The 11,993-nt window shown below is 40.8% G+C and overlaps 1 long non-coding RNA gene across 1 annotated transcript; it reads right to left on the bottom strand.

The window, feature by feature from the left end:
* Positions 1-2,528: 2,528 nt before the first annotated feature.
* LOC148121207 (uncharacterized) lies at positions 2,529-8,496 on the bottom strand. Its single transcript, XR_015738508.1, has 3 exons — positions 8,371-8,496; positions 7,361-7,851; positions 2,529-6,327 (listed from the first exon to the last, which is right to left on the bottom strand). It is a non-coding gene; the product is annotated as an uncharacterized LOC148121207 (long non-coding RNA).
* Between the last annotated feature and the right edge of the window lie 3,497 nt (positions 8,497-11,993).

Below are 11,993 nucleotides of genomic sequence, written 5' to 3'. Positions count from 1 at the left end.
CCAGAAGGATATAATATTACCCAAGTACACAGGAAGTGCATTATAAGAAACTTCTAGAACACTAGAATTGACAGAGACATCTTGCTAACTGGACAATCACCCACATTTCTTCTGTACTGTTAGGGCATCCATCTTCAGCCTATAGGCCCAGAGTCTCTGGCAGACTTTTCCATGAAGCAGGAAATTTCAAAGACAGTTCCATGTTGGAGGAAGGTTGTTTGTTTGTTCCTGACTGCTCAGCCCTGAAATTATCACAATCAGAAATACATATACACAGTATAACAAAATTGATCTTACACCAAAATCTATAATAATGTAAATCTCTATAGCATATCCCCCTTTAAATGTAAACAAACATTTATAAACAACAATTTAGTTAATTTTGGCATAGTTCTCTCCAAACTGCTTCCTGCTTTTTGTTTGGTGAAGTAATTTTAGGGGTGTTTACAGTAACTTTTGGGGGAATCTTTATTCATCAAACCACATTAGTCTAGAGGGATTCCACAGGCTATCATCTTCTATGGAAACAAAATAAGAATCTCTTTTCCAAAGCAACATATTCTTAGACCCAAATTCTGAAGTCAAAATACCTTTAAAGTATATATGTTGGTTACTTAGCTCCTTGAAAGTCAAAAAATTCAAAGAAAACACAATAATATACGTAATCCAGACTCTCTGCGTATATTCCATCTTTACATGGCTTATTCTTTTTTACTTCTTTTAATCTATGACTGTCTGTATTCTGTCTTTTATAAGACTTTGTTTTATATTTTTTATAAACTATTTACTTTTTGTAACTCTCTATACTCATTTTCTTTTCTCTCCCAAGCCTATGTACATTTATCCAACACTGTGACCCATTGAGAGATCTTTTCCATCTGAATTTGTCTTTACTGTATATCTGTAATCCTTTTCTGACTAGGACAGCTTCTTAAAACACTAAGTGCTTTTTAAAAAGCTAAGAGGCAGCATTGCTAAGGCAAATACAGCCTGCCTGCTTGTTCTGCCCAGTCCAACATGGCAGAGGCATGTTTGCTGCCTCCAAGAGCTGTGAACATTGCCCCATTTTTAGGCACACAGCAGGTCTAAGTTGCCAATAAGCAAGTTGTAGCACTCTGCTCACAGAACTCATTTAAATGCTCCATAGCTGGACCCACTGAAAGAGTCAGAGCCATTTGTACTGGTGAACCAGAAAGCTGCTGCTTTTAAAACCATGAGGCTTTTTTTCTGCTACCACTGAATCAGTAAGACCTCTCTCAAAGGAGCTGCAGTATACCACCAGCAAGCAGAGCCCATCTGGGGAAAAAAAGTACTACTAAACTTTGTTTTTAAGTGTCTAGAATTACTTTCCAAGCTTACTTAGCTTTTATATAGATTTAGTCACCCATGTTGGTGCACCAATTTGTAGTAAGGAGATCACTTGTTCATTCCCTGGCTGCCCAGACTCCCAAAATAACCACACAGAAACTGTATTAATCAAATCACTGTTTGACCAATTACTTATTTCTAGCTAGCTCTTACATTTAGAATTAACCCATCTCCATTATTTTATATTTTACCACAAGGCTCGTTGTCTACTGGCAAAGTTTCAGAGAGCTGTCTCTGGTGGCAGCTCTATGGCTTCTCTCTAAATCACTCCTTCCTTCTCCCAGCATTCAGTTTAGTTTTTCCTGCCTAGCTCTGTTCTGCCCTATCACAGACCTAAGACAGTTTCCTTATTAACCAATGATATTCACAGCATACAGAGGAGAATCCCACATCAAGTATACACTCTTATTTCCTGTGGAAATAAAAGCAAAATCTGTTCTCCAAAGCAATACATTTTTTTGAGTTCCATTTTAAAGTTAAGGCATACTTAAAATATCTAGGCTGGTTTGTTTTATCAGTCCTCCTTTCAATCCCATGTCTTCTAGCACCTATTGTTTTGCTGATAAGCAACGAAAAGATTCAAAACCAACATAATACTATATAGCCTACTGACTCCCTGATATTTTCCATCTTTGAATGGCTTTTTTTCTTTTATATTACTGTGTTGTTTTTTAAAAGACTTTATTATTTTTAAACTATTTTTGTATGACTATACCCTTTTTTGTCTTAAACTTATGTACATTGTTAAAACACTGTAATCTATTTAGAGGTTTATCTTTACTGTGTATCTTTTAGCCTTTTTTTGACCACATGAGCCTTTCAGCTACATGTCTGGAACTTCCACTGAGGTGTTAGTGGCTAGCTCTGTCCCCAGTTCTTGGGTAATGCAAGCCAAGCCTAAGCCTGCAGGCCAGCTCTAAAGGTTAGAGGTTTGTTTAACCAGGAACTGCAATCAACCAGCAGCTATTTTTTAACTTAACTTTTTCTTCTTAACTTAGACTGCTGCTGTAAAGGAGAAACTCTTAAAGGAACTATGTTGGGTTCGTTTGTTTTCAACTTTCTCAGGCTCTCAGTGGATATTCCAACCCCACGTTGTTTGCCAAAATGTAGTTGGTTTTTCTTTAACTCTTTGCTCTTTGGAGGCCCAACACCCAGCTCCCAAATAAATACATGGAGATTTATTCTTACTTCTGAATGCCCAGGTTTAGCTTGACTAATTTTTAGTCAGCTTTTCTTAATTTAGGTTATCCTTTCTACCCGTGCCTCTGGGTGTTTACCTTTATCTATCTTATATGTCTTTCTTACCTTCTTACTCCATTGTGGCTCTGTAGCTGAATGGCTGGCCGCTGGCATCCTCCTCCTCTTCTTTTCTCCTCGTTTATTTTTTTCTGCCTGCCAACCCCACCTATTTCTCTCTCTTGCCTAGCTATTAGTCATTCAGCTCTTTATTAGACCAATCAGGTATTTTAGACAGATATAGTAACACAGCTTCACAGAGTTATATAAATGCAACATTAAAAAATGCACCACATCTTTGCATTATTAAATAAATATTCCACAGCATAAACAAATGTAACACATCTTCAACTAATATTCCACAATAGGAACTGAAATGATTTCATTATGAGCCCCAGATGCTAGACACTGAACTGCAGAATTTGATGTTTGCCATGTTTCAGTTTTTCTTCAGTCCACCAATCTTCCCTTTGGGAATAAAAATGTTTACGTGTACCATTGTAGGCTAAAAGTTTATAATTTATTCTTGATGTTACAGGTGCCCACAGTCAAGAGATTCCCTGAGTCTCAGAAGAAGCTTTGAAGTTACCTTTCTGAATAGTAATAGAACTCTTATAGACCAAGATGTATTTTGATGTTAGACTGGACATATTTTATGTTATAAAATGACCATGAGCTTGTGGGAAAAAATAAGTGGAAGATCATGACTCTAAAATGATATATTTGTGGACTGAATAAATAGATAGCTCAGCTGATGAGGTGCTTTCTGCATAAGCAAAAGGACCTGAGTTTAATCCCTAGCGTCAGTGAGAGAATGTGAGCACATTGGCATAGACTAGACATCCTAGCACTGGGGAAGGGAGAGTTGCACCATTGTGACTCACTGGCAAACAGGTCCTTTGTCTGAAAAATTCAGGTTGACAGTATCAGAGCAATCTCACGGCATTTTATCACAGCCTCCACAAGCACACACTCACATAAATATGTGCATACCTGAAATTCATGCATGGGGGGGGAGAGAGAGAGAGAGAGAGAGAGAGAGAGAGAGAGAGAGAGAATATTTGAATACCAGCAAATCAAATGAACTTGTAATGATTAAGAATGTTAACAACCAGCTTAAGAGAATGTATGTGAAGGAGTTTCTAGATTAGGTTAATAGAGGTAGAAAGACCCACCCCAGTAGTGTTGGGCAGTATTCTGAGGGCTAGGGTTTCAGGTACAATAAAAAGGAAATGGTAAAGTGAACCAAACACCAGTATTCAGCTTTTTCTGTTTCCTAACTGCAGATGCAATGTGACTGTCCTAGCTAGGTTCCTACTTTTTTGATAAACACAATAATCAAAAATAACTTGGGAAAGAATTGTATTTATTTCACATTACAGTTTACAGTTCACCATGGAAGGAATTCAGGGCAGGAACCCATAGACAAGAATTAAAGCAGAGACTATTATAGAAGGCTGCTTGTTTGTTCCTGGCTGCTCAACCCCGAAATAATCACACAGAAATCATATTATTTGCAATACTGTTTGGCCAATAGCTTAAGCGTATTTCTGGCTAACCCATCTCCATTAATCTGTGTTTTGCCACGAGTCTGTGATTTACCAGGTAAAGTTCCAGCATCTATCTCTGGCGTGGCTACATGGAATCTCCCCGATTCCGCCTTCTTTCTCCCAGCATTCAGTTTAGTTTTCCCCACCTAGTTAAGTTCTGCCTTGCTATAGGTCCAAGGCAGTTTCTATAATAATCAGTAGTAATAACAGCATACATAGGGGAAATTTCACATCAAGAGACCATGAGACAGCACTGCTTACTGGCTTTCTCAACTACCCCACAACAGGGTGAGTCATTCCATGTCAATCGTTAACTAAGAAAATGCCCCTACCTATAAGCGAGACCTGCCTATAAGCATGCATTTTCTCAGTTGAGGTTCTCTCTTTCCAGTTGGCCTTAGTTTGTGTCAAGCTGACAAAAATCTAAACAACACAATTACCAGCTGTATCACATCCCTTGCTGTTATGCCTTCCCCACCATGATGGGCTGTACCCTAGAAGCTCACATTCCTTGCTGTTGTGCCTCCTCTACCACGATGGGCTGTACCTAGAGCTGTGAGCCAAAATGAACCATTTCTCAATTGAGTTGCTTTTATCAGACATCTCATCATGGCAGTGAGAAAAGTAACTAATTCAGAAATACATCAAGCATCCAGTCAACTTGTTATTGCTAATCCCAAAGTAGGATTAGACACTGAAATACCAGAAGCTTAAGAAAACCTCTAAGTTGAGAAATACAGTCAAGATAAATGAACAGAATAGTAGGAACTCAGTGAAACAGACCATGTGAAGAGAAGAAAAAAACTGAAGACAAAGTTGTAATTAATGTCCTTGCCTAAATAAGACATGTTGCATTCCATGTATAAAATAAGAATCTATAAAAAGAATAATTGAGAAGTGGGTAGGTCATCCGGGAGTCTGGGGAAGAGGGAGGCAGCAAAGTCTGGTATTGGCATGAGATCTGCACATCCCACACTGGTACAACTGTTTGCCAACTAAATTTAAAAAAAAAATGGTACCAGGGGAAAAAAGATTCAGCACATCCTCTGCAGGGAAAGCCTTTCCACCGAAAGGTGTTATGAGTTTCCCAAGACTGGCTCTCTGTTCACACTGGGAGAGAAGACTGGGAGTTTCCCAAGACTGATTGTTCACACTGGGAGAAAAAAAAAACTGGGATGATAAACTAAACTGACAGAAAGCTATGACTGTGGATAAATTCAAAATCCATGGACACCAAGTTATTCCGTGGAGATATGTGACTGTTCTCAGGTCACACACACACACACACACACACACACACACACACGAAGCATGAAAATAAGCTCTTCATTAACCCAGGTTCTGCGACTGGAGCATGTTATGCCTTGGAAACAAAAACAAGCCTATCATTTGTGCTGACGGACATCCAGCTTTCTGCAGTGGTCACTGATGTCTATCGGATAATTGGAAATGATGGGAAAGAAGAATGAGTTGACTATAAAAAAAATGTAAAGCCAAATTGCTGTGATAATTTTCAATTTTTTCCCCATCTTTCTGTTCAAATAAAATAACTTAATATCAAAGTGACACAATTATAACTATAGTATTTTGCAGGAAAAAATGGTCTTTTGTTAATGCAGAGTTACTGTAGATCTCTTATAAACTGTAAGAATATATTTAATTTGCAGTATATGGTTTCTATTAGTACAATCCACCACAACTGGACAGCAGAAAGGGAAGAGTGAGCTAATAATCTTGGATCAGTAGTTACTTCTGGTGAATCATGTGAATTAAGAGTTCAGAAAATCAAGAACCCAAAGCAAGATAGTATCGATCCCTAAACCTGTAATGTTTTCCCATTCCGAATCAGAGGTTGAAGAGAAAATCCAATCTTCTTTACAAACCAGAGTGCGGAGACAAACGGAATCTCCATGCCTCACCCAAGATGACCGCTAATTAATAACAGAGATACAACTTGAACCTAAGACTCGAGTCTTCTTTTTCTCCCCACCCCCACTGTTTTGTACTTTTTCTTCCAGGTTTAGCTAAGCAACATCAATGGCTCAGATGCTTCCGTGCCAGGAGACAAGCCAATGAGGATCAAAGGACATCTGTGAAGTAATGACAGTCTAATTCACCACTGGCAGATACGTAGGTTTGGGATGAAAATTGCAACAGACAGCTGCAGGGCGACCTGCAACACATTGTTGAGAACACAAAATACCTCTTAGATGGCGGGATTGGAAAGAGGGGCCACCAGTCCTTATTCATCTTGCACAAGTTCTGCCACATGATTGGTTGGTCCCCCAAATCAGCACGCTCCTAAGTACATCTGCAGCCACAGTGGAGAGAGGAACGCCCTGGCTCTGCTAAACTCATAATAAATTTACTTTTTTTCAAGACAGAGGAAAGAGCTGGAGAGACTACAGAATCAAAGGAGCATGATGTAATAATCATTTCCTTCACGTTCCCAAACCCGACTGCGCTCCGTGATCTCTAGCTATCTTGGCAGGATTCCCAGTCTTTCCAGCTGTAGTCAAAGTCAGAGTTCGTGTCTTCAGAGCAAGAGCTCAGCCCTAGTTCCCTCTCTTGACTGAGTATGTCTTCAGAGAACACTGCCTTGATGACAAAAGTTGTGATCAGTCACTCTAGCGGTTAAGTCACTGCAGGGGATCAATCTACTGCAATTCTAGCATCTAGACTAATTATCAATGTTTCTTAAGGACTACCTGAGCAGAGCCTGCCTTTGTGCTGCACAGATGCACTTTCCGCACGAAACTCAAGAATTGCAGGCCAGCCTCACTCACATAGCCATTTGGAAGCCAGGCCAGGCTACATCACATCCTTTCTCAAATATTGCCTGGAGTCAGTAAAGCTCTTGTTTTGTAAGCATGCTGGGCACACTGCTGATCTAAATACATAGTACAAAATGGCAGAATGGCCATTTCAGACATTTTTTTTAAACCAAAACTGTTTTACAGTGAACTCAATTTCAGCAACTTAAGTATCTATTATTAAGGAAACACTGTAATGCAATACAATCCAGAGATACATTAATTTAATGCTTATATAACAGGACCCCAGACCTTTGCACAACTGGTAGCCTTGATGGAAGTGCCTTTTAGGCACTGGAACCCAGCAGGTAGGCAGAACCACCTGCCAAAATGAAAACAAAAATCTAAGCCATTCAAGTTCACAGTTCTGGGAAAGTATCTTAATATACTAACCTTGCTTTGTTGCTTCTGTAATTCTGCTTCTGGCTAATTGTTCTTGCTAACTGAGGTGTGTCAGCCCAAATCATCAGCTCCTCCAGGATGAAATCAGTTTTCAAATTTAAAACTCCACACTTACAGTTTGGGGTTTCAAATGCTGAGGTGAAGACAGTGGTAATATAGACGTCACAACCCACTGTGATGTCACAGCCATTTCGTGATCACTGGCTCTAAGATTTTCCTAATCAAATGCATGTGACATGTGATTAAGAACCTAAACTGAGCTGGATCTCTGGGCATAGATCTGCAATCCCATGTATTCCAGAGTACAAGAAACAAAGATCTCAAGTTCAAGGCCTGTCTGGGCTATGGAGGGAGTTCGAGTCCAGTCTGGGCAATTGGTAAGAACTTGTCTGAAAATAAAAGGTAGACGAAAGCTTTAGGATGTAGTTCAGTAGTGGAGCACTTGCCTAGCAGGCTCAGGGTCTTGGGTTCAATCTTCAGACCTACAAAAACAAGCAAAACATATGTTAGAGCAGAATTGCTTGGGCTCAAATACTGACTTTACCTTTTAACCTTTTACCTTTAACTAGTAAGTCACCTGAGTGAATAATTTCTTTTTACTGTATGTTGCTGTAATTGTTATGAGTGAATTGAAAATAAAGATATTGGCCTCCCTATACCATAAAGAAGAAATAGAGACAGAATAAGAAAATGTTTAAGAAAATACTTCACGTAAACAATATTACTATAGTATTTTTAGTCATACATTCTAATAATATGGCATGCCATTGACTAAAAGACATGCATTTTTCACACTTTGACATCTCTGAGGTTGAATGCCAAAGCATTGAATCTCTCTCTACTTCACAAACAGAAATATAAGAAAGAATCTGGGTAGAACACAGCTTAAAGAAATGGTTATTACCACCTCAATCTTGTTATTTGTCTGTCTTAGATGTTTGTTTGTGGAGGTAATCCTTCCCCAAGACTGTTTGTTGCTCTGTAGATCTCTCTTCTCTTACCTTAACAGGAAACCTTCCAGATCATTTTGGCCAAGGAGAGAAAAGCAAAAGGGATTGTCTGGAACTGTGATGATCTGGCCTCTCTATGTCCACAACTTCAGGTTCTGGGTCTCTCTCAACCTATTTAAATCACACCCAGGAAATTTAAGAATGTGTTTTAGAAATTAACACATACATGGAGGGGAAAGAGAGCAAGGATCATGTGCGGAATGCGATGTCATAAGCCTTCTGTTTTGTGTCTTCGAGCGGAAGCCTCTTGCCTGGATTAGTTAATGCTCTAATTTGGGGAGGATTTATCAGCTCTGTTCATGATCACGTTCTCAAGAGTTTAATTAGCTACTTAATGAAGAAATCTACTTTGCTGTGCAAACCCATGCCTCGTTAAGTCCTACATAGAAACTGCTGCAGGCAGGCCAGGCGTCTGTGCTCGGGGTCTAAGTCATCCAGTAATTGGCATTTTGATGTGTCCTAGAACTTCAGTGGAGTTCTAGAACATGAGCCCCAGATTCGGAATCCCCAAAGACTTTAGCTGTGCTCTAGACAGCACACAGTGTATTTAACCCTTTACCTTTGCTTAGGTAAGAATCTGAGCTAGCCCACCCAGCCTTTTGGGATCTCTATAGAACTGAGACAGGAAATGGGCTCCTTGGTCTTGCCTTTCAACCCAGTGTTTTCAGGAAAAGCCTCTGTTACGTGTTTGTTGAATTTCTTGTACTTTGCTCTGGATGCTGTCAGTCTGTGTTCAAATGAACCATTTTCCCTAGTTCAACAAAGACCTCTTAAATTTTCTCTCTACTTTCCTCAATATGAATAATAACATCTGGATATTGCATTTAGGAGCCAGATATTCTATTATTTTATGAATTTTTAAAGTTGCCTAACTCGCAGAAACAAAGCTTATTCATCCTCTCAAGAGTTTTTGTGCCATAGATATCTACCTATCAAGGGTCAGTTTATTGAGATTTACCAGTAACATAATGAAAACAAAGTTAAGGCAACAGGAACAGTTGTATAGATGTTCAAATCGAAGCCCTCAGTAAAGCTTAGGTAGATTGTATTTAAATCTAGAGTCTGGGAAAACTTAATAGTATGTTTCTACTAAATGAACCCAGTAGTAAGATGACCCCTAGTGACTCATTGATATACCCACAGATGAGTGTGTCTCTCAGCCCTCACCAGAAAAGCTTCTTCTTGCAGTGGAGAGGAAATAACAGAGACCACAGCTGGTCACCGTGCAGAGAATAAGACTGGAGCGCTCAGCCCGAGTGGGACATTCATATCTTAGCAGTTCCCCTAAGGCTCACGGAACTCCACAGGAGAGGGGGCAGAAAGACCGTAAGAGCCAGAGGCAGAGAATGACGTCAAGACACAACATCTTTTGGACACAACTGAGCTGTACAGATAACCCTACCGCCATTGCTATAGTACACGCAAGACTTGCACAAGTTCAACCAGAACGAGATCCCAGCACAGTCAAGGAACAGAGCGCATGAAATCCCACCACTAGCTGAGGAGCTATAGGCAGCTGAGAGCTGCTGGGAGAGGAAGAGTCGGTTTCTTTAATGCCGCAATGCCCGGTAGGTCACCATACTCCAGGGCAGGCCTCAAATCCATGAAGAGTTGAGCAACAAAAACTGGAGTCCACGGGGATGGGGTGGGGAGGACAAACTCAAAGCTGGGGGATGGGGGCTGATGGAAGAGAGTGAATCTGGGAAAAGTCAGAGAAGGTGTGTGAATATGATCAAATACATTGCAGTAGATGCTCAAAGAATGAATGAAAATATTATTTCAAACATAAATCTGAGCTCTGTTTAAATGTAGGTAGTTTTGTTTAAATCTCACTCTAGTTATGTAATGTCTAATATAATGACTAACTAGGGTTTATTTAGATTTCTCAATGGACATGTTTCTTTGGAGCTAAATGGCTGTTTTCTCAAGTCACATATGAGAACCAGCACAGTCTGGAAGGCGAAGCCTAGGGTCAGCCAAAAGGGAGGGAAGATGACATGGAGCAGCCTGTCTGGTTTGAGGAAGGTGGGTAACCTCTGCTACCTAAATCAGTGCATGACAGCCTCCGGTCAAACGCCCTCATGTCCGAGTGACTGGATCTCATTTAGATCTATAGAGAAAAGGGGAAGTCCACAGGACTGACGAAAACGCAAACCAGCCAGCCCTGTATGTGTTCTTAGGAGCCTGGTTTTGCCAGTGTCCAGTAAAGGCTGTCAGTCTGCCTTGATGAAGAATGAAAAGCAGAGCCCTGACTGCAGGGAGACTTGGTTAACATCAGAGCGTGCACCGGATTAGTGAAGGCCTTAAGGAAGGTGTGCCTGGGGGCTATTTATTCCAAGTGCAGAGTATTAGGAAATTAAATAAATCCTTCCCTTTGAAAGGGGTCCATGCGGTTCCAGCCACTTATGAGGAACATACTGACTCTTTAGCAACGCCGTTGGGGACAGCTGAGATGACTCCCCAGGTAAGAGTGCTTTCCTCCAAGTCTGATGACCTGAGTTCAGTCCTCCGCAGAACCTGCAGTGGAAGGAGAGAGTCGACTCTCCAAAGTTGCTCTATGCTCTCCGAATGCCCAAGCATCCACTCTCACACTGTGTCACACACACGCACACACACACACATACAGTGATGAAGAATAAATACTTTGTAAATAAAAATTACAGTGTTGCATAAAGCTTCTTCCTTTGCAGCCTTAGCACAAATGTGGGACACCGCTCCTCCAGCAGCGTACAAGTCTCTTGAGAAGTTCACCGAAAAGGGAAAGAAAATTGCATCTAGTTACAATGAGCATGCGTCAATAGTCACCACAGCAACTTATTTTGGTTATAGATTTCCTTTTTCTTTCTTGTGCAAGAGAAGTTCAGAGACAAGCCATCTTGGCAGGTGTGGAAATCCACAGTATTATCAGGGTCCCAAATTCCTTCCATCTTCCTTTCCCTCCACTTCTAACACATGGTTCCCATCCTCGGGGCTGCAGCCTGATGATGGTCCTTTCTGGCTCGGAACACTAGTCATTATCACTTCCATATCCAGGAAAGGAGGGTGGGAAAAGAAAGAGTGGGGAGGGGAGGGGGTAGGGGGGAGTGACAGCTGTCTGCACCACCATTAAAGAGGAAATCACTTTCAGCAATTTCCATGTGCATATACTCGTCCACCCTAACCTGGGAGGAAATATTTTAGCTGAACATCTGCAACTGAATGGTTTTCAGTAAGGAAGTCAGGAATGTGCACTGACTAGGCAGCCAGCTGTCTGGCAGAGCAGGAGTTCCGTGGACCTTTGTGAATGCAGGGTTTCCTTAACTGCAAGCCTGCCTGGTCACATCGCCCTACCTGGAAGAGGCACCCTTGTCCCACAGTTGGAGTCCCCAGAATCTTCCCTGATGCAGGCAAAGAGGAGACATTCATCACAAATGGGCCTCGGAGTTCACCAAGTTCTTTGGGTATTCATAGCAATAAGCAGGGCAGGATTGGGGAAGTAGGATTAGAAGTTGGCACTGAAAAAAGGACATGAAAGACAAGTGCAAAATAAAAACCATACTAAAAATATTGTCACTGAGGGTCACTGGTTTTCCAAGGATGAGAGAATGCACACACGCTTACGTTTTAGTTCTCCA

This window comes from Myodes glareolus, chromosome 8 (assembly GCF_982192425.1).
Source record: "Myodes glareolus chromosome 8, mMyoGla1.1, whole genome shotgun sequence".
In the NCBI taxonomy this organism is placed as follows: domain Eukaryota; kingdom Metazoa; phylum Chordata; class Mammalia; order Rodentia; family Cricetidae; genus Myodes; species Myodes glareolus.
Note: the sequence above shows the minus strand (reverse complement) of the source record. Positions and strands in the feature narration are given on the sequence as shown.